Below are 27,508 nucleotides of genomic sequence, written 5' to 3' on the forward strand. Positions count from 1 at the left end.
GCTCTTGTCACCCAGGCTGGAGTGCAATGGTATGATCTAGGCTCACTGCAACCTCTGTCTCCCAGGTTCCAGTGATTTTCCTGCCTCTCCTGCCAAATAGCTGGGACTACAGGTGCCTGCCACCATGCCGGGCTAATTTTTGTATTTTTGGTAGAGATGGCATTTTACCATGTTGACCAGGCTGGTCTCAAACTCATGACCTCAGGTGGTCCACCCATCTCAGTCTCCCAAAGTGCTGGGACTACAGGCAAGAGCCGCCACGCCCAGCTGCTACACAGACTTTGACTTGCAGATACGATATCATTGGTTCTTGGTGCTGCAGGGACAGTGTTACTGGCCTTCTTTCCTCTGGCAGTGAATATCCTGACACTGACAAGATCTAAGGTAATTTTCTCTAGAAACTCAATCTCTCTTATTCTTCCGAGAGAGAGAGTGTGAGTGTGTGTGTGTGTGTGTGTGTTTCTATATTTCAGGGCAACACCACCATATGCAGGTAACCTTCTAAAGAATTTTGTAGAGATGGGGTCTTACTGTGTTGTCCAGGTTAGTCTCAAATTGCTGGCCTTCAGCCATCGTCTCTCTCTGGCTTCCCAAAGTGCTGGGATTACAGGCATGAGCCACTGCACCTGGCCTACGTTTCATATTTGAGCCATGACTTTCTTGTATACTTAGTTTTCATAACTTAAATGAACTTTGATACAATGTACATTTTACAGAGCTATAGATATTTAAAATAAGGGAGGACCCATGCCAGCTCCACCCTATCCCCAGAGACCAGAACTTTCTACCCTTTGATCTGTTTAGTCTATGCTTTCGTAATTCTAAACATCATGCTTCTGCTACATTTGAAGATGATGTTTGAATTTACAGAAGAGGTGGCCATTTTTATACCCTCCCTGTCTTCCCATCATAGATACCTAATTTTTGTGAGCTTGATGTCCAGGTTTTTATCGTAATGATGTGAATGATATTCAGAAGTATGTTTTCCTTAGCATTAATCCACACCTTCGCTCGTATGCTTTGTTTTACCTTGGGCTTACCTCCTATCAAATTCTTTGCTACAAGTGTCAACCTCCTGCTGAATGTAATACATAAAGTAATCTACCAACATGCTTGTCATCCACACCCACTGGAGAGCTCTCTGTCATGCTCCAGCCTGAAATAGTTGCCCCCATCTTCTGGTACACATCTGTTGTCCCGAGATTGGCTTTTACCATCATCCTGGGGGCTCCATTTACTTTTCCCAGGTCAATTTCCCTGTTTCCAGGATCTCATGCCTGCCTGCGCTTGTTTTCCCCTTTATTTTAGGGACAAGGTCTCTCTCTGTTGCCCAGACTAGAGTACAGTGGCACCATCACAGCTCAGCTCAGGGCAGCCTTGCTAAAGCAATCCTCCCGCCTCAACCTCCTGAGTAGCTGGGTCTACAGGTGTGTGCCACTATGCTCAGCTAATTGTTTAATTAATTTGGCTTTTAAAATTTTAATTAATTTGGCTTTGGTAAGCCTACTGCAAGAGGATTGCTTGAGCCGGGAAGTTCAAGGCTGCAGTTGAGCTATGATGGCGCCACTGCACACCAGCCTGGGCTACGAAGTGAGACTCTGTCTCCAAAATAAATGATGGCATGAGGTAGGCATGGGATCCAGGAAACAGGGAAGCTAACCTTGAATTCCTGGGATCAAGCGATCTTCCTGCCTTGGCTTCTCAATAGTGCTAGGATTACAGGCGTGAGCCACTGAGACCCACTGGCTTTTAATATGCATGTCTCTTTGGAGAGAGGGTGCATGGGAGGTTAAATTTCAGACACTGCTCATCCAAAAACATGTACTTGATTTTTTATTTTTGTTTTTGAGACGGAGTCTTGCTCTGTTATCCAGACTGGAGTGCAGTGGCATGATCTCGGCTCACTGCAACCTCCACCTCCTGGGTTCAAGTGATTCTCCTGCCTCAGCCTCCTGAGTAGCTGGAATTTACAGGCACCCGCCAACATGCCCAGCTAATTTTTTTTTTTTTTTTTTTTTTAAGTAGAGATGGGTTTTCACCATGTTGAACAGGCTGGTCTCGAACTCCTGACCTCCGTGGGATTACAGGGTGTGCGCCACTGCACCCAACCTTGAAAACATGTACTTTGTTTTGACTCCTGGTTGATAATCCAGCTGCAGAGAGTGTTCTAGACTGGAAACTGTGACCTTCAGAATGTTGCAAGCATCGATCATTATACTCTGGTTTTCAGTGTTGGGTTCAGAGTCTTCTACTCTGATCGCCAATTATTTTGTGCATGACTCTCTTCCCCGTCTCACCTCCACTGACTGAAGATTGTAGGTTGTATCTCCAGTATTCTTAAGTGTGCTGTCCTGAATAGAAACTTATTTTCTGTACAACCAAATATGAGCCTTGCAGTCTAGAATTATGTCCTTTAATTTTTTAAAATAAAGAGCTTGGAACAGTGGCTCACGCCTATAATTCCAGCACTTTGGGAGGCTGAGGTGGGAGGATCCCTTGAGTCTAGGAGTTTGAGACCAGCCTGGGCAACATAGCGAGACCCCATCTCTAAAAAGAAAAAGATAAAAAATAGAATTATCTCCCCTGCCACCACCGTTTTTTTTTTTTTTTCCCCCCCACTGAAACTGATTCTCTCATTTTCTTGTCCCATTCTCTATTTTCCATCTTTATTTTTTACTTTCTGGGGCTTTCTTCCAGGCTTTTCATTTCTGCAGTCACTTAATTGGAGACACTGTTTACATAGGTTTCCCTTTTCAAGCCCCCTTCGTCATTAATGCAAGATCCTAGCTCTGTGCTATTGACCTAGCTTTGTTTGTGCATTGATTCTTGGGGAGCGTCTGTTGGTTTGGTGTGCCCATGGCAAAGGATTCCATCAGATGTCTGGTGTCCTTGGATCTCTGCTTATAATAGAAAGGTCCTCGGGCTGATTGGAGCCGTGAGCGGGGCCTGTCATTGGTGGACATTTGCTGGGTGACCGCACAGGAACCCGGTCATTCCAACAAGTGATCCCAACTTTTTTTTTTTTTTTTTTGAGACAGTCTTGTTCTTTCACCCAGGCTGGAGTGCAGTGGTGCGATCTCAGCTCACTGCAACCTCCGCCTCCCGGGTAGCTGGGATTATAGGCTCGTGGCACCATGGCCAGGTAATTTTTGTATTTTTGGTAGAGATGAGGTTTCACCATGTTGGCCAGGATGGTCTCAATCTCTTGACCTTGTGATCCGCCCACCTTGGCCTCCAAAAGTGCTGGGATTACAGGTGTGAGCCACCGCGGTTTCATTAATGGAGAGTTCAGGATGGGAAGCAAACTAATGTCAAGGGCTAGATGTGCTTTAAAGTTCTTTGAAGTAGGTGGCGGTGCATCCATGTCAAAGATAAGGAAACACAGCCGGGACTGGTGGTGTGCCCCTGTGGTCCCAGCTACTCAGGAGGCCGAGGTGGAAGAATCACTTGAGGTCAGGAGTTTGAAACCAGCCTAAGCATCATAGCAAGATCCCATCTCTACAAAAAATTTAGCTGGATGGGGTGGTGCACACCTGTGGTTCTAGCTACTTGGGAGCCAGAGACGGGGAGGATCACTTGAGCCCAGGAGGTTGAGGCGGCTGTGAGCCACAATCCTGCCACTGTACCCTAGCCTGGGTGACAGAACCAGACCCTAACTTTTTTTTTTTAAAGTCCCAGAGCAGTAACGATGAACACGAAGTAAGAGCAGGGCCAGGATTTACCCTGCTGTTCTGAAAGCACATGTTTTGTGTGTGTAGGTGGGGGAGGGAGGGTTTTGTTAGGGATACTAACCCCCCATTCCCACATCCCTCAGAGTGCTGGCTATGGCCACTTGTCTGAGAACCATCCAAGAACATGGCAAAAATGCAGAATTCTTGCCCCTCAAACAGACTCTGGGGAGTAGGACCTAAGTATCAATGTGTTTAACCAGCTTCTCAGGGGCATTTGAGAGGCAAATGCTAAAGCAGATGAAGTTCCTGCCCTCAAGAGGTTTAGATTCTAGTTAGGGAGACAGACAATAAACCAATGTAAGGTAAGTCAAGTTCCAGGAAGAAAAAGAATAAGAACATGACGACAGTGTTTTAGACTTGGGGAAGATAGCATCTGAGGGAGCAAAACTGAGAAAAATGAGTATTTTGCTTACTGAACAACCTCACCTTGGCTGGGTGCGGTGGCTCACTCCTAACACTTTGGGAGGCTGAGGTGGGCAGATCACTTGAGGTCAGGAGTTCGAGACCAGCCTGGCCAATATGGTGAAACCCCATCTCTACTAAAAATACAAAAAGTAGCCAGGCATGTTGGTGCGTGCCTGTAATTCCAGCTACTCAGGTGGCTGAGATTTTGGACACCACAGACTGGTTTTGTGGAAGGCAATTTTTCCACGGATAGTGGGGTGCCGGGGAGGGGAATGGTTTGGGGATAATTCAAGACATTCCATTCATTGTGTACTTTATTATTACATTGTAATAGATAATGAAACAATTCTGTTACCATCATGTAGGATCAGTGGGAGCTCGAGCTTGTTTTCCTGCAACTAGACGGTCCTGTCTGGGGGTGATGGGAGAGAGTGACAGATCATCAGGCATTAGATTCTCATAAAGAGGCCGGGCACAGTGGCTCATAACTGTAATCCTAACACTTTGGGAGGCCAAGGGGGGCGGATCACCTGAGGCCAGGAATTCAAGACCAGCCTGGCCATCATGGTGAAACCCTGTCTCTACTAAAAATGCAAAAAGAAAAAAAAAATTAGCTGGGCATGATGGCATGAGCTTGTAGTCCTAGCTACTTAGGAGGCTGAGGCAGAATTGCTTGAACCCGGGAGGTGGAGGTTGCAATGAGCCAAGGTTGCACCAGTACACTCCAGCCTTTTTTTTTTTTTTTTTTTTTTTTTTTTTAAACCTTATCTGAAAAATTGAGGAACATGCAACCTAGATCCCTTGCACATACAGTTCACAATAGGGTTCTCTCTCCTATGGGAATTTTATGCTGCAACTGATCTGACAGGCAGAGCTCAGCTTCGCTCACCTGGTACTCACCCCCTGCTGGGTGGCCCGGTTCCTATCAGGCTACGGGCTAGTCTAGGGGTTGGGGACCGCTGTGCTAAGGCAAGGCTGGCCCTGAAGGAGGTGAAGGTAGTTCTGCAAATTCCTGGGAAAGGCATCCCAGGCAGAGGAGACAGCGGGGCCAGGGCACAGAGGTGGGAGCTGGCTCCAGGTGTGCGAGCAGCAGCCTCTGTGGCTGGAGCGAGGTGGAGTTGGGGTATGAGAGGCTGAGGTTTGAGAGCATCACATCAGGGGGCCTTGTAAGCTAGGATGCAGACTTTGAATTTTATTTTAAATATTGTGAGAGGCCAGGCATGGTGGCTCATACCTGAAATCCCAGCACTTTGGGAGGCCGAGGCAGGTGGATCTCTTGAGTCCAGGAGTTTGAGACCAATTTGGCCAACATGGTGAAACCCTGTCTCTACTCAAAATGCAAAACTTAACTGGGAGTCATGGTGTGTACCTGTAATCCCAGCTATTTGGAAGGCTGAGGCATGAGAATTGCTTGAACCTGGGAGGTAGAGGTTGCAGTGAGCTGAGATGTCATTGCTTTCCAGCCTGGGTGATAGAGCAAGACTCCATCTCAAAAACACCAAAACCAAAAAAACCAATACTGTGGGAAAACACAGGAGCATTTGCAGTAGGGGGTGACGGATCCTAACAGTTTAGAAGGGTCTCCTTTGACTGCTGTGGGCAACTGAAGTGGAAGCTGAAGAAGCAGTTACTGTTGGAACCATCATAGGCTGAGTGAGAAAAAGAGGATCAGATGAGATGGAAGTGCGTTGGCGCCACAGCCTGCAGAGTTTCTGGTTTGTTCCCGCTTCAAAGGACAAGCTGCTATGACACTCACTGTTCATGCCTTCTTATTTTAGAGATGGGGTCTCGCTCTGCTGCCCAGGCTGGAGTACAGTGGTGCAATCACAACTCACCACATCCTTGACCTTCTGGGCTCGAGCGATCCTTCTGCCTCAGACTCCAGAGTAGCTGGGACCACAGGTGCATGCCACCATACCAGGCTAATTTTGTTTTACTTTTTGTAGAGATGGGGTCTTGCTATGCTACCCAGGCTGGTCTTGAACTCCTGATCTCAAGCAATCTTCCGGCCTCAGCCTCCCAAAGTGCTGGGATTACAGGCATGAGCCACCATTCCCAGACTTGTATTTCTTTGTCACAATTCCATGTCTAACAAAACTCTAAAGCTAGACGTTTTCCTATGTGTCACTGGGCAGAAAGCAAATACTGGGAACACATGTCTTACAGGAGAGGGGTTGTCTGCCGTGGCATTCCTGCAGCCTTGGTCAGACAAAGAGCTTCGTCCCACTGGATTTAACTAGAATCTCCCAAACACGAGTGACTTTTGGTCCCCTTCACTTTTCATATAACACCTGTGAATACAAAACGTTCTTCAGAAAAAGCTCTGTGGGCAATGGTCAGAAGGGGAGTAACTAGACTGGGCATGGTGGCTCACGCCTGTAATCCTAGCACTTTGGGAGGCTGAGGTGGGCGGATCATGAAGTCAGGAGTTTAAGACCAGCCTGGCCGACATGGTGAAATCCTGTCTACTAAAGATACAAAAAATTAACGGCATGGTGGCACATGCCTGTAATCCCACCTACTTGGGAGGCTGAGGTAGGAGAATCACTTGAACCTGGGAGGTAGAGGTTGCAGCGAGCCGAGATTGTGCCATTGCATTCCAACCTGGGCAACAGGGCGAAACTGTCTCAAAAAAATAAAAATAGGCCAGGCATGGTGGCTCACGCCTGTAATCCCAGCACTTTGGAAGCCCGAGGCGGGTGGATCACCTAAGGTCAGGAGCTCGAGACCAGCCTGACCAACATGGTGACACCCAGTTTCTACTAAAAATACAAAAATTAGCCGAGCATGGTGGTGCACACCTGTAATCCCAGCTACTCAGGAGACTGATGCAGGAGAATTGCTTGAACACGGGGGCAGAGGCTGCAGTGAGCCGAGACTGCGCCACTGCACTGCAGCCTGGGTGATACCGTCTCAAAAGTAACTGGGATGGAAAGGATCTAGAAACATAGTAGGTGCTAGGCAGTGTGGTCATGGATATGAGATGTTGAAAGGGATTAAACTGGGTGTGCTGATGTGTACTTGTAACCCCAGTGTATTAGTCTGTTTTGGCATTGCTATAAAATACCTGAGTCTGGGTGGTTTATAAAGAAAAGATGTTTAATTGGCTCATGATTCTGCAGACTGCACAGGAAGCACGGCTGGGGAGGCCTTAGGAAATTTTCAATCATGGCAGAAGGTGAAGGGGAGGCAGGCATGTCTTACATGCCTAAAGAAGGAAGAGAGAGAAGAGGGAGGTGCTACACACTTTTAAACAACCAGATCTCATGAGAACCCACTATGACAAGAAAAGCAAGGGGGAAATCTGCCTCCGTGATCCAATCACCACCTACCAGGCCCCACCTCCAACACTGGGGATTACTATTTGACATGAGCTTTGGTTGGAGACACAAATCCAAACCCTATCACCCAGTTACCAGGGAAGCTGAAGCTGGAGGATCCCTTGAGCCCAGGAGTTCAAGTCCAGCCTGGACAACATAGCAAGACCCTGTCTCAAAGGGATTGGGCTTTATTTGCACAAGTTGAGAGTAGAGATTAAGCTAAATCATGGCTCAAAAGTGTCACACCAAAACATGCCCAAAGCAGGTCTTTGGTGGCCTTTGATAAATGAAGAGAAAAGGTGTTTGGGTGTTCGTCTGAAATACTGCTGGAAGACAGTTCACCTGCACCAACTTCTCATTTAGTGATGAGAGCAAGTCTGTGATTGAATGGACATTGGGGCCTGCAATTAGTATCTTCATCTCCTCCTACAGTAATTATCTGTCCACGGCTGAGGGCTATGCTAGGGGTGGGGGCACTCCTCAAGGGGCTGTGCCATCCCACATGGAGATGGGGGCATCTGGGAGACTCCACTTTGTACCCTCTTTCCTCATCAACTCAGGATACCCTAGGTAGCAAATCTTTGCCAAGCACGTTCTTTCTCTGAGACTTTCTTTTTAGACAAGGCCTCGCTCTGTCGCCAGGCTGGAGTACAGTGGCTGTGAGCGGGGCCTGTCATTGGTGGACATCTACTGGGTGACCACACAGGAGCCTGGCCATTCCAACAAGTGATCCCAATAATCAGAGCTGCAGATCTTATTTTATTTTTATTTTTTGAGGCAAAGTCTCATTCTGTCGCCCAGGCTGGAGTTCAGTGGCATGTCAGTGGCATGATCTCGGCTCACTGCAACCTCTGCCTCCCAGGCTCAAGTGATCCTCCTGCCTCATCCTCCTGAGTAGCTGGGATTACAGGCACACATCACTACGCTCGGCTTCCCTAGTAGCTGGGACAACAGGCATGTACTACCATATCCGGCTAATTTTTGTATTTTTAGCCGACAGGGTTTTGCCATGTTGACCAGGTGGTCTCGAGACTCCTGACCTCAGGTGATCCTCCTGCCTTGGCCTCCCAAAGTGCTGGGATTACAGGCGTGAGCCACTGCGCCTGGTCTGAGACTTTGAATCTTAAACCCAGCGGCTGGGGACAGAAGAAATAGCTCGCGTGTCTTTGATGACTCCAGCGGCAAGCCCTGCCATGGACATTTCCAGTGGCTGCCTGCATCCTGCCTCTCCAGGCCTCCTTTCTGGTCTTAGGCGCTCTCCCATACTCTTTCAAGAAATTCTTTTTAAGTAGCCAGAGTGGGTTCCTGTTGCTTGAAACAGAAGGATCTTAAGTGATGTCCATGAGGAGTAGAAAATGATACCATAACTCGAGACAATATTTAAATCCAAAAGATCTGTTAAGTTCCATTCTGTCAAAATAGAGACAGTGTATAACATTGGAATTTTTACATTAAATAATGTTAAATAGGTAATATTAGTTATATATAAAATATACATTCGGCCAGGCATGGTGGCTTATACCTATAATCTCAGCACTTTGGGAGGCTGAGGTGGGAGAATCACTTGAGGTCATGAGTTCAAGACCAGCCTGGGCAACATAGCATTACCCCATATCTATAAAAATAAAACATTAGCTGGGCATGGTGGTGAGGATCTGTATCCCTAGTTACTCAGGAGGCTGAGGTGGAAGGATCACTTGAACCAAGGAGTTCAAGGTTACAGTGAGCTACAATAGTACCACTGCACTCCAGCCTGGGCAACAAAGACCCTGTCTCAAAAAATATGTATAGGCCGGGCGCGGTGGCTCACGCCTGTAATCCCAGCACTTTGGGAGGCCAAGGCGGGCGGATCACAAGGTCAGGAGATCGAGACCATGGTGAAACCCCGTCTCTACTAAAAATAGAAAAAATTAGCCGGGCGCAGTGGCGGGCGCCTGTAGTCCCAGCTACTCAGGAGACTGAGGCAGGAGAATGGCGTGAACCCGGGAGGCGGAGCTTGCAGTGAGCCAAGATTGCACCACTGCACTCCAGCCTGGGAGACAGCGAGACTCCATCTCAAAAAAAAAAAAAAAGTATATATATACACTCATATATTTATAGTGCATATATAAAATATGTATGTTATATATATAATTACACATTTAACAACAGAAAAAATGGTCCTATGACCTCAACACAATAATTTTTGTTTGCATTGCTTTTCTAGTTTGAATTTACATACACTTTTTTCTTTCTGAGGCGGGGTTTTGCTCTTGTTGCTCAGGCTGGAATACAATGGCGTGATCTCAGCTGTCGCAACCTCCGCCTCCCAGGTTCAAGTGATCCTCCTGCCTCAGCTTCCTGAGTGGCTGGGATTACAGAAGTGCGCCACCACACCCGGCTAAGTTTTGTATTTTTAGTAGAGGTAGGGTTTCTCCATGTTGATCAGGTTGGTCTTGAACTCTCGACCTCAGGTGATCTGCCTGCCTTGGCTTCCCAAAGTGTTGGGATTACAGACGTGAGCCACCTCGCCCAGCCTTACATATACTGTTTTAAAGAATCTGATTGGAATACAGATTCTTTTTCAATATCTTAAAGCATTTTTCCCCCTATTTGTAGAGTGTAGTTGAAGGGAGGCAGAAAGGTGAGATGGTTTACAAAGATTCGTCTTTGAGAAAAAAATTTTTTAATTAAAAAAGCTGGAAGCCCTGTTGAGCTTAGTCACTGTTGTCCAAGTGATCTAACCTTGTTGACTCAAAATACTGTCAACCTCTTTTTTTCCTTCTCTCGGTTAACTCTTCTTTGCTAAAATTGCATGACAAAGGAGCCTTTGTAGTTTGAAGATACTAATACGGACTTGCCTAGCAAGGTTTAAAAAAAGGAGCAATTTGCCTTTTGTACATGGTCTGGGTGCAAAGAGATGGTGTTAGTCACCTTCTGGCTGGGTGCCCACATGCTTAGACTCGGGGAGTTGGGATGACTGGCGAGGCAACAGAGAGGAAGGAGGGCGTGAATGGCTGTAGGTTGGCTTACGGTGTGAACACTGAACTGAAACAACTTTGACCTTTTGCATCTGCCCAGAAATTGTCATGTACCTCGAATAACGCAATTCTCAGCTGGGCATGGTGGCTCATGCCTGTAATCCCAGCACTTTGGGAGGCCAAGGCAGGTGGATCACCTGAGGTCGGGAGTTCAAGACCAGCCTGGCCAACATAATAAGACCCCGTCTCTGCTAAAAGTACAAAATTAGCTGGGCATGGTGGCACATGCCTGTAATCCCCATTACTCAGGAGGCAAGGCTGGAGAATCGCTTGAATCCGGGAAGCGGAGGTTGCAGTGAGCTGAGATTGCACCACTGCACTCCAGCCTGGGCGACGAGAGAAATTCTGTCTCAAAAAAAAAAAAAAAAAATTGCAATTCTCTTGGTTAGCCATGCATACTGCATAACTTATGTCCTGTTTTTTCCTGAAACATGGACTGTGTTAATGATAATGGCATGTATTATAAGGCAGCACAGGTTGCTTTAAGGCATAAAAGAATAACTTGACTTGGAGCCACAAGCCCTGGGGTCAGTCCTACTCTTTTTCTAAATAGCCAAAGCCTGGACATGTCATGTAATTTCACTGTTAAGTGCCTCATCTGTGGATTCTTTTCCGTCAATTCCTCTGGGCTTCAGTTTTTTTTCATCTGTAAAAGAAGGGGTTCAAATGTCAAACAAGGCGATGCAAAAATGGTTATCCTGAATTTCCAAGTAAACTGGAGCTCATAAGGTTAGCCAACTTGCCCTTCATCTTTCAGTAAGTGGCAGACAGGGAATTACTAATAACTAATTCAAAGCCTCATGAATTAGTTATTTGCTATAAAACAATTTCCCAGAAACTTAACAGCTAAAAAAAATATTACACACAGTTTCTGTAAGGCAAGAATCTGGGGACAGTTTAGGTGGTTCTGGCTCAAGGTCTTTTACAAGGTTGGACTTAAGCTGTGAGCCAGAACTGCGGTCTCATCTGAAGGCTCAACTGGGAGAGGACCTACTTACAGTGGTAGTATGTGGTAATTAGAGGATTTCAGTTCCTCAGTGGCTGATGGCTGGAGATTTCAGTTCCACACTACATAGGCTTTCCCTTGGGCTTCCTGAATCTCCCATGACAGGGAAGTTTGCTTCTCCCAGAGCTAGTGATCAGAGAGAAAGAATCCCTAAGACAGAAGCCATGGTCCTTTATAACCTAATCTTAGAAGGCGTGGTGGCTCATGCCTGAAATCCCAGCACTTTGAGAAGCTAAGGTAGGCACATCACTTGAGGTTAGGAGCTCAAGATCAGCCTGGTAAACATGGTGAAACCCTGTCTTTACTAAAAAAAAAAACAAAAAAACAAAAAAACGAAAATAAGCCAGGTGTGGTGGCACATGCCTGTAGTCCCAGCTACTCGGGAAGCTGAGGCAGGAGGACTGCTTGAACCCAGGAAGTTGCAGTGAGCTGAGATCATGCCACTGCACTCCATCCTGGAGTGGATCATTTGTTCTAATTTGAAAAGACATCATTTAAATGATAGCCTAGGGTCACTGAAGTCTCAGCAAAGAAATAGAATCAAATGTAAATGTTAAAGCTGAAAAATACAATATCTGGAATTTAAAATTTACTGGATGATGGCTGGGTACAGTGACTCAAACCTGAATCCCAGCACTTTGGGAGGCCAAGGCAGGAGGATTGCTTGAGCCCAGGAGTTCAAAACCCACCTGGGCAACATAGCGAGACCCTGTCTCATAAATAAATACAATTTACTGAATGGGCTTAACAGCAGAATGGAGGAAACAGGAAAGAATCCATGAACTTGAAGATAAAACAATAGGAAGCTGCAATTAAACCTCTAGATGCAACTACCAATTTATAAGTAATACAAAAGACAGAGGAGAAACGCTAAGCTACACTTCAGAAAAGCGAGCAGCAGACTCCAGACTGTGAGAAACCCTTCTCTCCTCCTCTTAATAAATTCCAACTAAAAAATTGCTTGGGGGTGGGGGAACCTATACATTTAGACTTAAATGATGTATTGACTAACCAGAATGGGCCTCATTTGTATTTTGATACCACCAAACAATTGAGAAAATAAAACACATATGACATTTATGAGACAATTGGAAACTTGAGCATTGGATGGAGGTTTGATGATGAAGAATTATTGGGTATTTTGGTTTAATCATCATATTGGGGCTATGTTAATTAGAAAGAAAGTCCTTTTAGAGAAATCAGAATGATCATAGATGAAATGATATGATGTTCGGGATTTGTTTCAAAGTAATGTGGGAAGACGGAAGTGAAAGAGATACATGCATGGGGTGGAATTGGCAATTGGTCATGGTTACCAGGGCTGGTGATGGGTCTATGAGGAGTTATATACTATTCTGTTTCTTTCTGTGGGTGGTTGAAGTTATCCATAATGTAAGGTTGAAAAGACAAAAAGCTGTTATATCCCCCTATTCCAGGAGGCTGACCAACTGCCCCCTGCCCCACCTGGCAGTAAACTGGAAGTTTATTCTTTTTTTTTTTTTTTTTTTTTTTTTTTGAGAGAAGGTCTCCCTGTGTCGCCCAGGCTGGAGTGAAGTAGCACTATCATAGCTCAGTACAGCCTTGAACTCCTGGGCTCAAGGAATCTTCCCACCTCAGCCTCCCAAGTAGCTGGGACTATAGGCATGCACTACCGTGCCTGGCTAATGACATTTCTTTTATGAAGCAAAACATAGGATGTGGCTGGGCATGGTGGCTCACACCTGTAATCCCAACACTTTGGGAGCCTGAGGCGGGTGGATCACCTGAGGTCAGGAGTTCGAGACCAGCCTGACCAACATGGTGAAACCCCGTCTCTACCAAAAATACAAAAATTAGCTGGGCATGATCATGTGCACCTGTAGTCCCAACTACCCAGGAGGCTGAGACAGGAGAATTGCTTGAACCTGGGAGGCAGAGGTTGCAGTGAGCCAAGATTGCACTACTACACTCCAGCCTGGGTGACAGAGCTAGACTCCATCTCAGGAAAAAAAAAGAAAAAAGAAAAAAAAGATGCTGTTTATGTATACCAAGAACAAAAAGGATTATTGGAAGTTAGAAATGATGGGCTGAGTGTGGTGGCTCACACCCATAATCCCAGCACTGTGGGAAGCCGAGGGGGGATCACTTGAAGTCAGGAGTTCGAGACAAGGCTGGCCAACATGGTGAAGCCCTATCTTTACTAAAAATACAAAAATTAACTGGGCGTGGTGGTGCACACCTATAGTCCCACAGCTACTCAGGAGGGTGAGGCATGAGAATGGCTTGAACTCAGGAGGTGCAGGTTGCAGTGAGCCGAGATCTTGCCACTGCACTCCAGCCTGGGCAACAGAGTGAGACTCCATCTAAAAAATAATAATAAAAAGATAGTAGAAATGAAAATAGTAGAATTGGAAGATGAAATTGAGGGTATTTCCCATAAAGTAGAACAAAATAGCAAAAACAGAAAAGATGAAATCATATAAAGTCCAGAACTGGAGGTCTGAAATCTGAACAGAAGAGTTCCAAAAGTAGATAAAAAATATATAGAGGAAAGAAAATTATCAGATGAGAGGATTTCCCCAAACAGAAGAAAACTGATCTCCACATTTAAAGGATCCCGTGACTAGCCCAGAAAAATGGATGAAAGCTGATTTATACCAAAGCATGTCATTATGAAAATTTAAAACTCTGATTAAAAAAGTAAGATCCAGTTGGGTGTGGTGGCTCATGCCTGTAATCCCAGCACTTCGGGAGGCTGAGGTGGGAGGATCACTTGAGGCCAGGAGTACCAGACCAGCGTGGGAAACATAGGGAGACCCATCTCTATTAAAAAAAAAATTTTAAATTAGCCAAATGTGGTGGCATGTACCTGTAGTCCCAGCTACTCAGGAGGCCAGGAGTTCAAGACCAGCCTGGGCAACATGAGACCCATCTCTACAAAAAGTCAAAAAAGTTAGCCAGGCGTGGTAGCACTTGCCTGTAGTCTCAGCTACTCAGGAGGCTGAGGGTAGGAGGATTGCTTAAGTCCAGGAGGTCGAGGCTGCAGTGAGCTGTGATCACATCACTACACTCTAGCCTGGGTGACAGTGGGACCCTGTATCAAAAAACAAAACCTACATCTAGAGTGTAAAAATAAGTCATATATGAAAGATCAAGAATCACAATGGCTTGCTTTCTTACCTGACTATCAAGAAATTTTAAAATCGCATCCATCGGGCATTCTGTTAGCTAATCTATTCATAGGAGAACTCTAACAGGAACACACAGATGTATAGAAGAAATCTAAATGAGTTGTCCTGAAAAATCAATGTGGGTTCCCATTCTTAAATATGAAAGATCAGACACAAGAAGAAAATCGGGGATGGTGCAGTGGCTCACGCCTATAATCCCAGCACTTTGAGAGGCCAAGGCAGGTGGATCACGTGAGGTTGGGTGTTCAAGACCAGCCTGACCAACATGGAGAAACCTCATTTCTACTAAAAATACAAAATTAGCCGGATGTGGTGGTACATGCCTGTAATCCCAGCTACTCGGGAGACTGAGGTGGGAGAATCGCTTGAACCCCGGAGGTGGAGGTTGCAGTCAAGCAAGATTGCGCCAGCCTGGGCAATAAGAGCAAAACTCCTTCAAAAAAAAATCGGCGTGATGGAAAAGAAAAGGTAAATGAACAAAACAACCATTTCCCAGAAGAAACAGTCATAAGAGAATCAGGGGAAATTAAAACCAACATCCTCTAATTTATATTCTCAACAGATTTGAGAAGATTCTGTGGCCATAAAACAAAAGATGCCATGATAAAGGAACAATCTCAGAAATTAAATGATTACCAGAAAAAAAATTCAGGAGAAAGGTTTGAAGATAAATCTTTCAGAATATAGGCCAGAAAGTTACAAAGAGATGAAAGTTTGGGGAGAAGAAAAAAAGTCAATTCAGGAGGCTCAACATCCGAGTAACTGAAGTTCTAGAAAAAGACAAAAGAGAAAACATAGGGAAAGACATTATCAAAGAAACCCTGGAAGAAAATTTATCAAAATTGAGGCCAGGCATGGTGGATCATGCCTGTAATCCCAGCACTGTGGAAGGCCGAGGGGGGGGGATCATTTGAAGTCAGGAGTTTGAGACTAGCTTGGCCAACATGGTGAAACCCTGTGTCTACTAAAAATACAAAAATTTGCTGGCTGTGGTGGCGGGTGCCTATAATCCCAGTTACTTGGGAGGCTAAGGCAGGAGAATCACCTGAACCTAGGAGGTGGAGGTTGCAGTGAGCTAAAATTGTGCCATTGCACTCCAGTCTGGGTGACGAGAGCAAAACTCTGTCTCAAAAAAAAAAAAAAAAAAAAAAAGTACCAGCAATGAAGAAAGTAAATCTCTAGGCTGAAAGGGTTCATTGAATGCCAAGCAGAACAAAAAAAAAAAAAAAAAAAAAAAAAAAAAATCCCTAGATTCAATGCTGTGAAATTTCAGAATACCAAGAATAAACAGAAGATTCTTTCCAGAAAGAAAAAATAGATTACCTATAAAAGAATGAGAATCAGACTGGCATCAGATTTCTCTTTGTGGACTGAATGATAGAAAAATTCCAAGTTCTGAGGGAAAATTAGAACCATACATTTAGAACCATAAATTATTTAGAACCATATAGCCATATAAGACATAAGCATATTTTCAGATATAAACTCAGAAAGATTACATTTCAAGTACTAAGGAAGTTACTTGAGAATGTACTCCATCAAGAAAGGAAGTAAATACCCCACCTTCCAAAAAAAGATAAAATACAAGAAATGGTGAAACCAACCTAGAAGTCCACTGAAAAATAATCCCAAGATGAGAGTTGGACAGCGAACCTGGAAGGCTATTTTTTCCACATTAGAACAGACAGGCAGCGAGCTCCAGGTAGACTATCTTCAACAAGAAGAAGGAAGTTGATTCATTCTTCTTGAGGGAAGGATGAAATTGATTCCAAGTAATAGACTAAGATGCCAGATTATACTAATGACATGACAAAACGTAAATCTGGGCTGGGCATAGTAACTCATGTCTGTAATCCCAGCACTTTGGGAGACCAAGGCAGGCAGATTGCTGGAGCCCAGGAGGTTGAGACCAGCCTGGGCAACATGGTGAAAACCCATCTCTATAAAAATTACAAAAAAAAAAAAAAATTAGCTGAGTGTGGTGGCATGCACTGTTAGTCCCAGCTACTCAGAAGGCTGAGGTGAGAGGATCATGTGAGCCCAGGAAGTTGAAGCTGCAGCAAGTTGTGATCATGCCACTACTCTCCAGTCTGGGCAACAGAGCAAGATCCTATCTCAAAGCCAAGAACAACTCCATAAATTTGTTTCTTCCACCAATAAGAGGAAAATAAGGCACTTAGAAACAAGGAAAAAAAATGTGTAAGAAAACTCCAGGTCCAAACATGAAGCCAACTGAAATGTGGTGTGATTTTGACCTTGATTCTGAAACAATCCATTTATAGAATCAACAGACAAACCAGGGAAGTCAGCAATGCACACAGAAGAGAATGTGACTGTTGTCATCCTTGACATTGTCAACGTTCAGCTGAGAAGGATGAAGGTGGGAGTATAGACTGGAACAGATGGTTCAGTGCCAATATCTTTGTCTAATATGGAGGAGATCATAAGTTACAAGCTGATAGGAAACACAGGTTCAAAAAAATATTTAAAAGTACAAATAGAAGAACTGAAAATAGTAACTATAAAAATGGAGGCAGGAAGAGGGAAGTGTTAGTCACCTAACTCCTCATCTTTCATAAATGAAGAGCCAACAGATAATGTCCTAAATTGGTGAATCAATAAATATACGTGCACATATCTATATATATATATACACACACATATATAAATAAACTTTTATAAAAAGTATATATGTGTTAGTATATGTATAGAAAATAATTCTGGAAGCATGTTCACGAAACTGCTGGCTTCCGACTAGGAGACAGAATTGAGGGGGTGCGTCAATTTTGTCATTGGTAGCTTTTTAGTGATTTAAAATTTAGGAAAACCTCACATACATTAAAACTGTGTAATTTCATGGTGTATATTACATGAACATAGACTCAAGACTCACGCCTGTAATCCCAGCACTTTGGGAGGTTGAGGTGGCAGATCACGAGGTCAGGAAATCGAGACCAGTTTGGCCAACATGGCGAAACCCCGTCTCTACTAAAAATGCAAAAAAATTACCCGGGTGTGGTGGCGTGCACCTGTAATCTCAGCTACTCAGGAGGCTGAAGCAGGAGAATCACTTGAACCCAGGAGGTGGAGGTTGCAGTGAGCTGAGATCGTGCCATTGCACTCCAGCCTGGGCAACAGAGCAAGACTCCGTCTCGAGAGAAAAAAAAAGACCTAAGTTTCTGAAGCACAACTACATATGGTGAAAGTCTGATAAATGACCTGAAATTCTGATAAATGACCTGGGAGTTACCTGCACTAAAAAGGCATTTTTGCCGGGTATGGTGGCTCACACATGTAATCCCAGCACTTTGGGAGGCCAAGGGGGGTGGATCGCTTGAGGTCAGGAGTTTGAGACCAGCCTGGTCAACATGGTGAAACCCTGTCTCTATTAAAAATACATAAATTAGCCAGGTGTGGTGGCGGGCACCTGTAGTCCTAGTTACTCGGGAGGCTGAGGCATGAGAATTACTTTAACCCAGAAGGCAGAGGTTGCAGTGAGCTGAGATCATGCCACTGTACTCCAGCCTGGGTGACAGAGACATTCTCTCTAAACAAACAAAAAACAAAAACAAAAAAAAAAACTGTGTGAGCTACTCTCATTTTTGATGAATTATTAATGGGAAAAATATGCTGTATCCCTGATTTACTTGTCTTTCAGAAGTGTTATTAGAAAACATTTAAAGTGTTTTTTTTGGGAGGGGAAGGGGGATCATACATAACATTTAACAATTATTAAAAATTATGGAAACTGTTTTCTTTCTTTTTTTTTTTTTTTTTAGAGACCCATGCTCTGTCACCCAGGCTGAAGTGTAGTAGTGTGATCATGGCTCACTGCAGCCTTGAACTCCTGGGCTCAAATGATCCTCCCACCTCAGCCTCCCAAATAGCAGGGACTACAGGCTTGAGCAACCACATCTGGCTGATTTTTATTTTTATTTTTTATTTTGTTTGTAGAGATGAGGTCTTGCTGTGGTGCCCAGGCTGGTCTTGAATTCCTGGGTTCAAGCAATCCTTTCACTTCGGCCCCGTAAAGTGCTGAGATTACAGGCATGAGCCACTGCCCCCATCTGGAACCTTTATTATTTATAAAGTTCTGGTCACTATCTGTGCATTCCATTCAGTAAATATACAAAGGACACCAAAGTCTCTTTTTGGACACTTGCAGGTTTACTCAAAGATCAAGAGATCAAGGACAATTTTTTTTTTTTTTTTTTTTTTTTTTTGAGACAGAGTCTCACTCTTTCACCTGGGCTGGAGTGCAGTGGTACAATCTCGGCTCACTGCAACCTCCACCTCCTGAGTTCAAGTGATTCTCCTGCCTCGGCCTCCCGAGTAGCTGGGATTACAGGCATGTGCCACCATGCCTGGCTAATTTATTATTATTATTATTATTATACTTTAAATTCTAGGGGACATGTGCGCAACGTGTAGGTTTGTTATACATGTATACATGTGCCATGTTGGTGTGCTGCACCCATTAACTCGTCATTTACATTAGGCATATCTCCTAATGCTATCCCTCCCCCTACTCCCTCCCCACAATAGGACCTGGTGTGTGATGCTCCCCTTCCTGTGTCCAAGGGATCTCATTGTTCAATTCCCACCTATGAGTGAGAACATGCGGTATTTGGTTTTCTGTTCTTGCGATAGTTTGCTGAGAATGATGGTTTCCAGTTGCATCCATGTCCCCACAAAGGACACAAACTCATCCTTTTTTATGGCTGCATAGTATTCTGTGGTGTATATGTGCCACATTTTCTTAATCCAGTCTGTCACTGATGGATATTTGGGTTGATTCCAAGTCTTTGCTATTGTGAATAGTGCTAATTTTTTGTATTTGTAGCAGAGATGGGGCTTTGCCATGTTGGCCAGGCTGGTCTTGAACTCCTGATCTCAGGTGATCTGCCTGCCTCGGCCTCCCGATGTGCTGGGATTACAAGCATGAGCCACTGCACCCGGCCAAAAATGATCATTTTTATAACACTTCTACAAAGAACTTTCGTAGATATCGTCTCCTATACCAGTAATGCTTACAATAGCTGTATGATGTTGGCATCACCTCTGTTTTACAGATGACAAAACTTGAATCTTAGAATTTAAGGGAATCTGTGGATGCCAAATTCATGCCAGGGAGTTAATTGTTCAGGGGTTACTATTATTATTATTATTATTATTATTATTTTGAGACCAAGTCTCGCTCTCTGTTGCCCAGGTTGGAGGGCAGTGGTGCAATCTCAGCTCACTGCAACCTCCGCTTCCCAGGTTCAAGCGATGCTCCTGCCTCAGCCTCCCGAGTAGCTAGGATTATAAGCAAGGGCCACCACGCTCAACAAATTTTTGTATTTTTAGTAGAGATGAGGTTTCACATGTTGGCCAGGCTGGTCTTGAACTCCTGACCTCAAGCAATCTGCCCGCCTTGGCTTCCCAAAGTGCTGGGATTACAGGTGTGAGCTACTGTGCCCAGTCCCAGATACCATATTCAGAGCAACGGAAGGTTTCTATCTTTTTAAAGTCACTCACTGTGTTGGTACCAATCCCCTAACCACTCCCTTTCTCCTCCCACTTCTATAAAAATTATTCTGCAAAGGATTGCATTTAAGGACAGAAACTCCGTCAGGGAAAGATGTGTTAGTCCAAAAGATTCCATGAAACATCCTATAATCCTCATCCCCTTTGCAAGGTAAGCATTCTCCTAAGACTAGTCCATTGTCATAAAAATATTCCATTCCGACGCATGGTGGCTTGTCGAAATTAACATTTAAACCTTAATTTTTGTCAATGAATTGAGAATTTGACCATAATCTATGAATTCAACAAAAGTAAGTTGAAAAATAAAACTGTTTTCCCATTTGATTCTGAGAACTTTTTTTTTTTTTTTTTTTTTTGAGACGGAGTCTCGCTCTGTTGCCCAGGCTGGAGTGCAGTGGCAGGGTCTTGGCTCACTGCAAGCTCTGCCTCCCGGATTCACGCCATTCTCCTGCCTCAGCCTCCCTAGTAGCTGGGACTACAGGCATCCACCACCACGCCCAGCTAATTTTTTGTATTTTTAGTAGGGACGGGGTTTCACTGTCTTAGCCAGGATGGTCTCAATCTCCTGACCTCGTGATCAACCTGCCTTGGCCTCCCCAAGTGCTAGGATTACAGGCTTGAGCCACCATGCCCGGCCAGTACTCTCACTTATTAAAGAGAGGCACAGCAGCCCTCATCCTGCACTCAGTGAAGACATCACAGGCCTTGCTTTCTGAGCAGATTGCAATGTCTAAAATGATTATACCTCTAAGTGACAACCCGAGATGAAAACTCACAGCAGAAATACATGCGGCTTGTAGAGACGGAACTGCTCAAGCCTGTTAAATAGCAAAGGTTGGGGCCGCCTTACAAGAAATAAAGTTACCAAAGATATGTCCCAAGTATTTTTAAATTGGTAAGGTTCCTGAATTAACCACTGTTAATTTTTGAATCTCTTTAGACACTGTCTAAGATAAGCAGCAAAAACACCAAACATGAAGTTACTTTCTGCATAGAATCCTGGTGAACGCGCCAAACACTTCCCTTTCTATGCCCATATCTAAGGCATATTGATGTCCACAGAGAAAGGGACGGTTCAGTTGGACCCTTCTGCCACATTTTTACTTTTTTTTTTCTTTGAGACGGAGTCTCACTCTGTCAGGAGTGCAGCGGCACAGTCTTGGCTCACTGCAACTTCTGCCTCCTGAGTTCAAGCAATTCTCCTGCCTCAGCCTCCCGCGTAACTGGGATTATAGGCACCTGCCACCATGCCTGGCTAATTTTTTTTTTTTTTTTTTTTTTTTTTTTTTTGAGAGACAGTCTCACTCTGTCGCCCAGGCTGGAGTGCAGTGGCGCGATCTCGGCTCACTGCAACCTGTGCCTCCCGGGTTCACGCCATTCTCCTGCCTCAGCCTCCCGAGTAGCTGGGACTACAGGCACATGCCACCATGCCCAGCATTTTTTTTGTATTTTTAGTAGAGACGGTGTTTCACTGTGTTAGCCAGGATGGTCTCGATCTCCTGACCTCGTGATCTGCCCGCGTTGGCCTCCCAAAGTGCTGGGATTACAGGCGTGAGCCACCATGCCTGGCCTATACATTGTTTTAATGATGCGTTTATGTGATTGGTTCCATGACTAGAAGTGAACCACAAAATAACAGGGACTATATCTTGTTGATCTTTTAAAATTCCCTGCATGTTACCACATTGCTGATACATAGGAGGTTCTTAATGTTCGTGGCCAGGTTCAGTGGCTCACACCTATAATCCCAGCACTTTGAGAGGCTGAGGTGGGAAGACTGCTTGAGCCCAGGGGTTTGAGACCAGCCTGGGCAACACAGGGAGACCCTGTCTCTAGAAAAAAAAATTTTTTTTTTTTAATTAGCCAGGCATGGTGGTGTGATCCCCGGCTACTCAGGATTGGGAGGCTGAGGCTGGAGGATCAGTCAAGCCCAGAACCTCGAGATTGCAGTGAGCTATGATCGCACCACTGCAGTCTAGCCTGGGCAACAGGGCTGTCTCAAAAAAAAAAAAAAAAATGTTTGCTTACTATTCTACAGTACAAAGAGAGGAACAATGAATTAATATTACTAATAGTTGCATACAAATGACAAAATTGTGTTTTCTAGAATATGGTTCCTGGGGAGAAAAAAATCAAAAATTTAAAACCATTCTACAGATTAAGTCCTAGGCAGGACTAGGTCCAGAGAAGTCCTAGGCAGATGGAGGATTGATGCAGGCTAAAGAGACAGACAGACAGATGATGTTGGCTATCAGCACAATGCAGGCACCGGAAAAAAGGGCAGGAACCTGGATTGGAGATCTCTCTCCTTGAAAAACCTTCATCATGTTCGCTAAGCAGGAATAGTAACTAATAATTACCTAGCATCCCTCCCTCACACAAACCAGATGCCATTAAACCTCACATTAACTGAATTTGTTTATATGAATGCCTTTAATGAATGAATGCCTTTGGTAGTAGGGGAATCTGTCACATTGGTCCATACTTGGTTCTATTTTTGCACAATCAGGGTAAGATTAGAGCCTCGCCAGGACTCAGCAGAAGGATGAGTTTGATTTAAAGACTCCGCGAATGCATAGGGGAATGATTTGGTTACGGGTTCTGCACAACTGTACGACTAGAGAATTGGGTCACCCCCTTGCCAGCAGGAACAATGGTGAATATTTGCCAGAGCTGGGCACTCAACTACCGTTCTTCTTAATTAGTACGAGAATGTCTGGCTGGGCGTGATGGAGAAACCCCATCTCTACTAAAAAATACAAAAATTAGCCGGCATAGTGGCGCATGCCTATATTCCCAACTACTCGGAAGGCTGAGGCAGGAGAATCGCTTGAACCCGGGAGGCGGAGGTTGTGGTGAGCTGAGATTGCGCCATTGCACTCCAGCCTGGGTGACAAGAATGAAACACCGTCTCAAAAAAAAAAAAAAAAAAAAAAAAAAAGAGTCTGATTCATGAGGTTTCCAGTTTGTTTAATGTCACCACGGCTGTAATCCCAGCACTTTGGGTGGCCGAGGTGGCGAGATCACTTGAGGTCAAGAGTTCGAGACCAGCCTGGCCAACATGGCAAAACCCTGTCTCTACTAAAAATATAAAAATTAGCCGGGCTTGGTGGTGCGCGCCTGTAGGCTTAGCTACTCAGGAGGCTGAGGTGGGAGGATTGCTTGAGCTGAGGAGGTCAAGGCTGCTCTGAACTATGATTGCACCACTGCACGCCAGCCTGGGCAACAGAACAAGACCCTGTCTCAAAAACAGAAACAAAGGCCGGGCACGGTGGCTCATACCTGTAATCCCAGCACTTTGGGAGGCTGAGGCAGGTGGATCATATGAAGTCAGGAGTTCGAGACCAGCCTGGCCGACATGGCAAAACCCTGTCTCTACTAAAAATACAAAAATTAGCGGGGCATGATGGCATGTGCCTGTGGTCCGTCCAAGCTACTCAGGAGGCTGAGGCAGGAGAATCGCTTGAACGTGGGAGGCGGGGAGCTTGGGTGACAAAGCAAGACTCCATCTGAAAAACAAAACAAAACTTGATGTTCAGATGAAAAGCAAAAGAAGCCTAGACCCTAGATAAAGAAGATTTTAAAGGTTAATATGATCTGGCCACTGGCCTCAGAGGCACCAGCTCAGGAGCAGAAATGTGCTTTCAAGACGCCTTCCCTATAACTGTTCACTCCCGCCAGGGACCCTCTGCACAAAATCCCAGATTTTCTCAGGGTAAGAAGCTTCCCTAGGAGCTTTTGGAGCAAAGGCAACCACACACATACTAATAAGAACTGCCATTTACCAAGAGCTTGCTGTATTGGCATGCTAAATCTACATTCGTGATTTAAGCCTCACCAATAACTTTCAGAGAGAAGTATTATCTCCATTTTACAGATGAGCAAAGTGAGGCTTGGAGAATTTTAATATCTTGCTTCAGCACCGGCTGGTGATGTGATGGAGGCCAGGTAGACTGTGGTCCTCCATGGGTCATAGTTGTCCTCTTTTCAGCACACCCGCTACCTTTCAAAAGGGTTATTATTGTCCTGGATCCCGAACACATACATACGGGATATGCTCAACGTCATTTGCTTGATAATTTCCTTTAGAAAAAAATTACTGTGGCCGGGCCTGGTGGCTCATGCCTGAAATCACAGCACTTTGGGAGGCCGAGGCAGGCGGATCACTTGAGGTCAGGAGTTCGAGACCAGCCCAGCCAACATAGTGAAATCTCATCTCTACTCACTACTGAAAATACAAAAATTAGCTAAGTGTGGTGGTGCACACTTGTAATCCCAGCTACTTGGAAGCCTGAGGCAGGAGAATCGCTTGAACCTGGGAGGTGGAGGTTGCTGTGAGCCGAGATGGTGCCATTGCACACTCCAGCCTGGGTGACAGGGCAAGACTCCGTCTCAAAAAAAACCAACCAACCAAACAAACAAACAAAAGGTTCTTGGGCTGAGTGCAGTGGCTCATGCCTGCCCTTTGTGAGGTTGAAGCAGGAGGATCACTTGAGGCGACTAGCCTGGCCAACAGAGTGAGACCCTGTGTGTATGAAAAATAAAAAACTTAGCCAGGTGTGTTTGGTGGCACATGCCTGTAGTCCCATCCCAGGTACTTGGGAGGCTGAGGTGGGAGGATCGCTTGAGCCCAGGAGTTCGAGGCTGAAGTCAGCCATGATCACGGCACTGCCTTCCAGCCTGAGTGACAGAGTGAAACCCTCTCTCTTAAAGAATAAAAAAATGACTTGCTAATCTAGGGACTACAGGCCCTTAGAGGATTCATAAATTGGTTTCAGTTGATCATAAACCCACCGAAATCGGAAGCAAATTTTGATGTGTATTTCCACATGTGAATTTTTCTGAAGGAAGGAGTCCAGAGTTTCCATCAGATTGTCAAAGAGGTTTGGGACTCAGAAACTGGTTAAGAACTACTGCAGTCAGATCCAAAGGCAGATTTGCCCACTGGAAAATATTTCAAATGCCCAATGACACTGACACAGGGAACTGACACATTTTTGGGAAATAAAAGCAGTCCAATCCTACCTAGAAAGCAGGGTCAAAACTGCTCTGTGTAAGCCATTGCAAAGAGGACACTCGAAGAGGCTCACCAAGTTCCATCTCTGTTTCAGCAGAATTGTTTGACATTTTGCATCTGTTTGTTCCAGATAGCTTTAGAAGATCGTATTTTTGAGGAACGTGATACATGATGAAAGGAAGTGAAGATGATGTATCTTAAGTTCAATATGATAATGTCTGATGATTTTTAAGTGGGCAAATGCTTTTTGTTATTTTTAATCAACTTTTTTTTTTTTTTTTTTAAAGACATGGGGTCTCATTCTGTGATCTAGGCTGGAATGCAGTGGCACAATCATAGCTCACAGCAGCCTTGAGCTATCGGGCTCAAGCCTTCCTCCCACCTCAGCCTCCTGAGTAGCTGGCACTACAGGCATGCACCACCTTGCCCAGATAATTTTTAAATTTTTTGTAGAGACGGGGTCTCATTATGTTGCCCAGGCTTTTATTAAAAAAATTATTTTTTTGATATAGAGGCTTGCTCTTGTCACCCCGGCTGGAGTGCAGCGGTACAATCTTGAGTCACTGCAACCTCCGCCTCCTGGGTTCAAGCGATTCTCCTGCCTCAGCCTCCCGAGTAGCTGGGATTACAGGCATGCACCACCATGTCTAGCTAATTTTTGTATTTTTAGTAGAGACAGGGTTTCATCATGTTGGCCAGGCTGGTCTCAAACACCTGACCTCAGGTGATCCACCCGCCTTGGCCTCCCAAAGTGCTGGGATTACAGGTGTGAGCCACTGTGCCCGGCCTTTGATCAACTTTTAATGGAGTAAGTTGTATGGATACAGTATACAAGCAGCTCCATGAGTACACTTTTATTGAAAATGGTGCTAGAAAATGCATTCACGTTCATGCCTTTGTACAGCTGTTCCTTCTGTCTATAACACCCTTCCTCACCACTTTGCCCAGCAAACTTGAACACTGGCTTTAAGCTCTAGATTAAAGTCATCTGTGACTTGAGATGTCTCCATTTCTCTTCTTACACAGAATTGTTCTGTCATCTACATTCTAGCCTGCTATACACATGCCCATCACTGTATCATTGTCAGTTGCTCCTGTCTGTTTCATCCAGTTAACTGAGCCTCTGGAATGCGGAAGCCGTAATAGATTTATTTTGTGTTCCTTGTTCCTAGCCACATAGTAGGTGGCCGATGTTTCCTGAATGAGTAAAACACTAGCTTCCAGGTAGGAAGATCCCCTTTGTGCAGCTGTGGTGAAAGATACGATTGGGAATATCTAGCAATTTTAGATGGTCCCAATTTATGATGGTTTGACTTATGAGTTTTTGATGTTATGGTAGGAAAGGGATACACATTTAGTAGAAACCATACTTCAAATTTCGAATTTTGATTCAAAATTCTTTATAATAACTTTATTGTAAAATAGGCTTTGTGTTAGATGTTTTTGCCCCACCGTACGGTAATGAAAGTGTTCTGTGCACACTTAAGGTAGGCTGGGCTAAGCCATAATGGCTGGTAGCTTAGGTGTAGTAAATGCATTTTAGGTGTAGTAAATGCATTTTCTGTTTTTTTTTTTTTTAGACAGTGTCTCGCTCTGTTGCCCAGGCTGAAGTGCAGTGGCACAATCTCGCCTCACTGTAACCTCTGCCTCCTGAGTTTGATTTTTGTGCCTCAGCCTCCCGAGTAGCTGGGACTACAGGTGCACACCACCACACCCAGCTAACTTTTGTATTTTTAGTAGACAGGATTTCACCATGTCAGCCAGGCTGGTCTTGAACTCCGGACCTCAGGTAATCCCCCCACCTCAGCCTCCTGAAGTAGTGGGATTACAGGTGTGAGCCACCATGCCCGGCCTCCGCAAATGCGTTTTTGACATGATATTTTCAACATAGTATGGGTTTATCAGAATGTAACCCCACTGTATGTCAAGGAGCATCTGTACTTGTTGAGTGAACAAAATGCCTTTCAGAAACCTCCAGAAGCAACCTCCTGACTCAAAGAGTAAGGAAACAGTCAAGCCAAGGAAGAACTAGCCATCAGGGCAGGGAGAAAAGTAACAAAATTAATCAATGAAAGGTTTCTAGATCAGAACACCTGGGGATAAGAACAGGAGCCTGCACCCAGGTAAGCAGAGAGTGATTTTTGGTTTTGTTTAGAGAGGAGACTCTTTGAATAGGGGAATAAAGAGGAGGGGGAAATACTAAGGGGATTGACAGAAGAATGGGGATTACCTGGGAGCATTAGAGACTGGATGGATTAACTCAGACCCAGGTATTCACTCTCTGTGACAATCATCTACAAATGGAAACAG

This window comes from Chlorocebus sabaeus, chromosome 28 (genome assembly GCF_047675955.1).
Source record: "Chlorocebus sabaeus isolate Y175 chromosome 28, mChlSab1.0.hap1, whole genome shotgun sequence".
NCBI classification, from domain to species: Eukaryota; Metazoa; Chordata; class Mammalia; order Primates; family Cercopithecidae; genus Chlorocebus; species Chlorocebus sabaeus.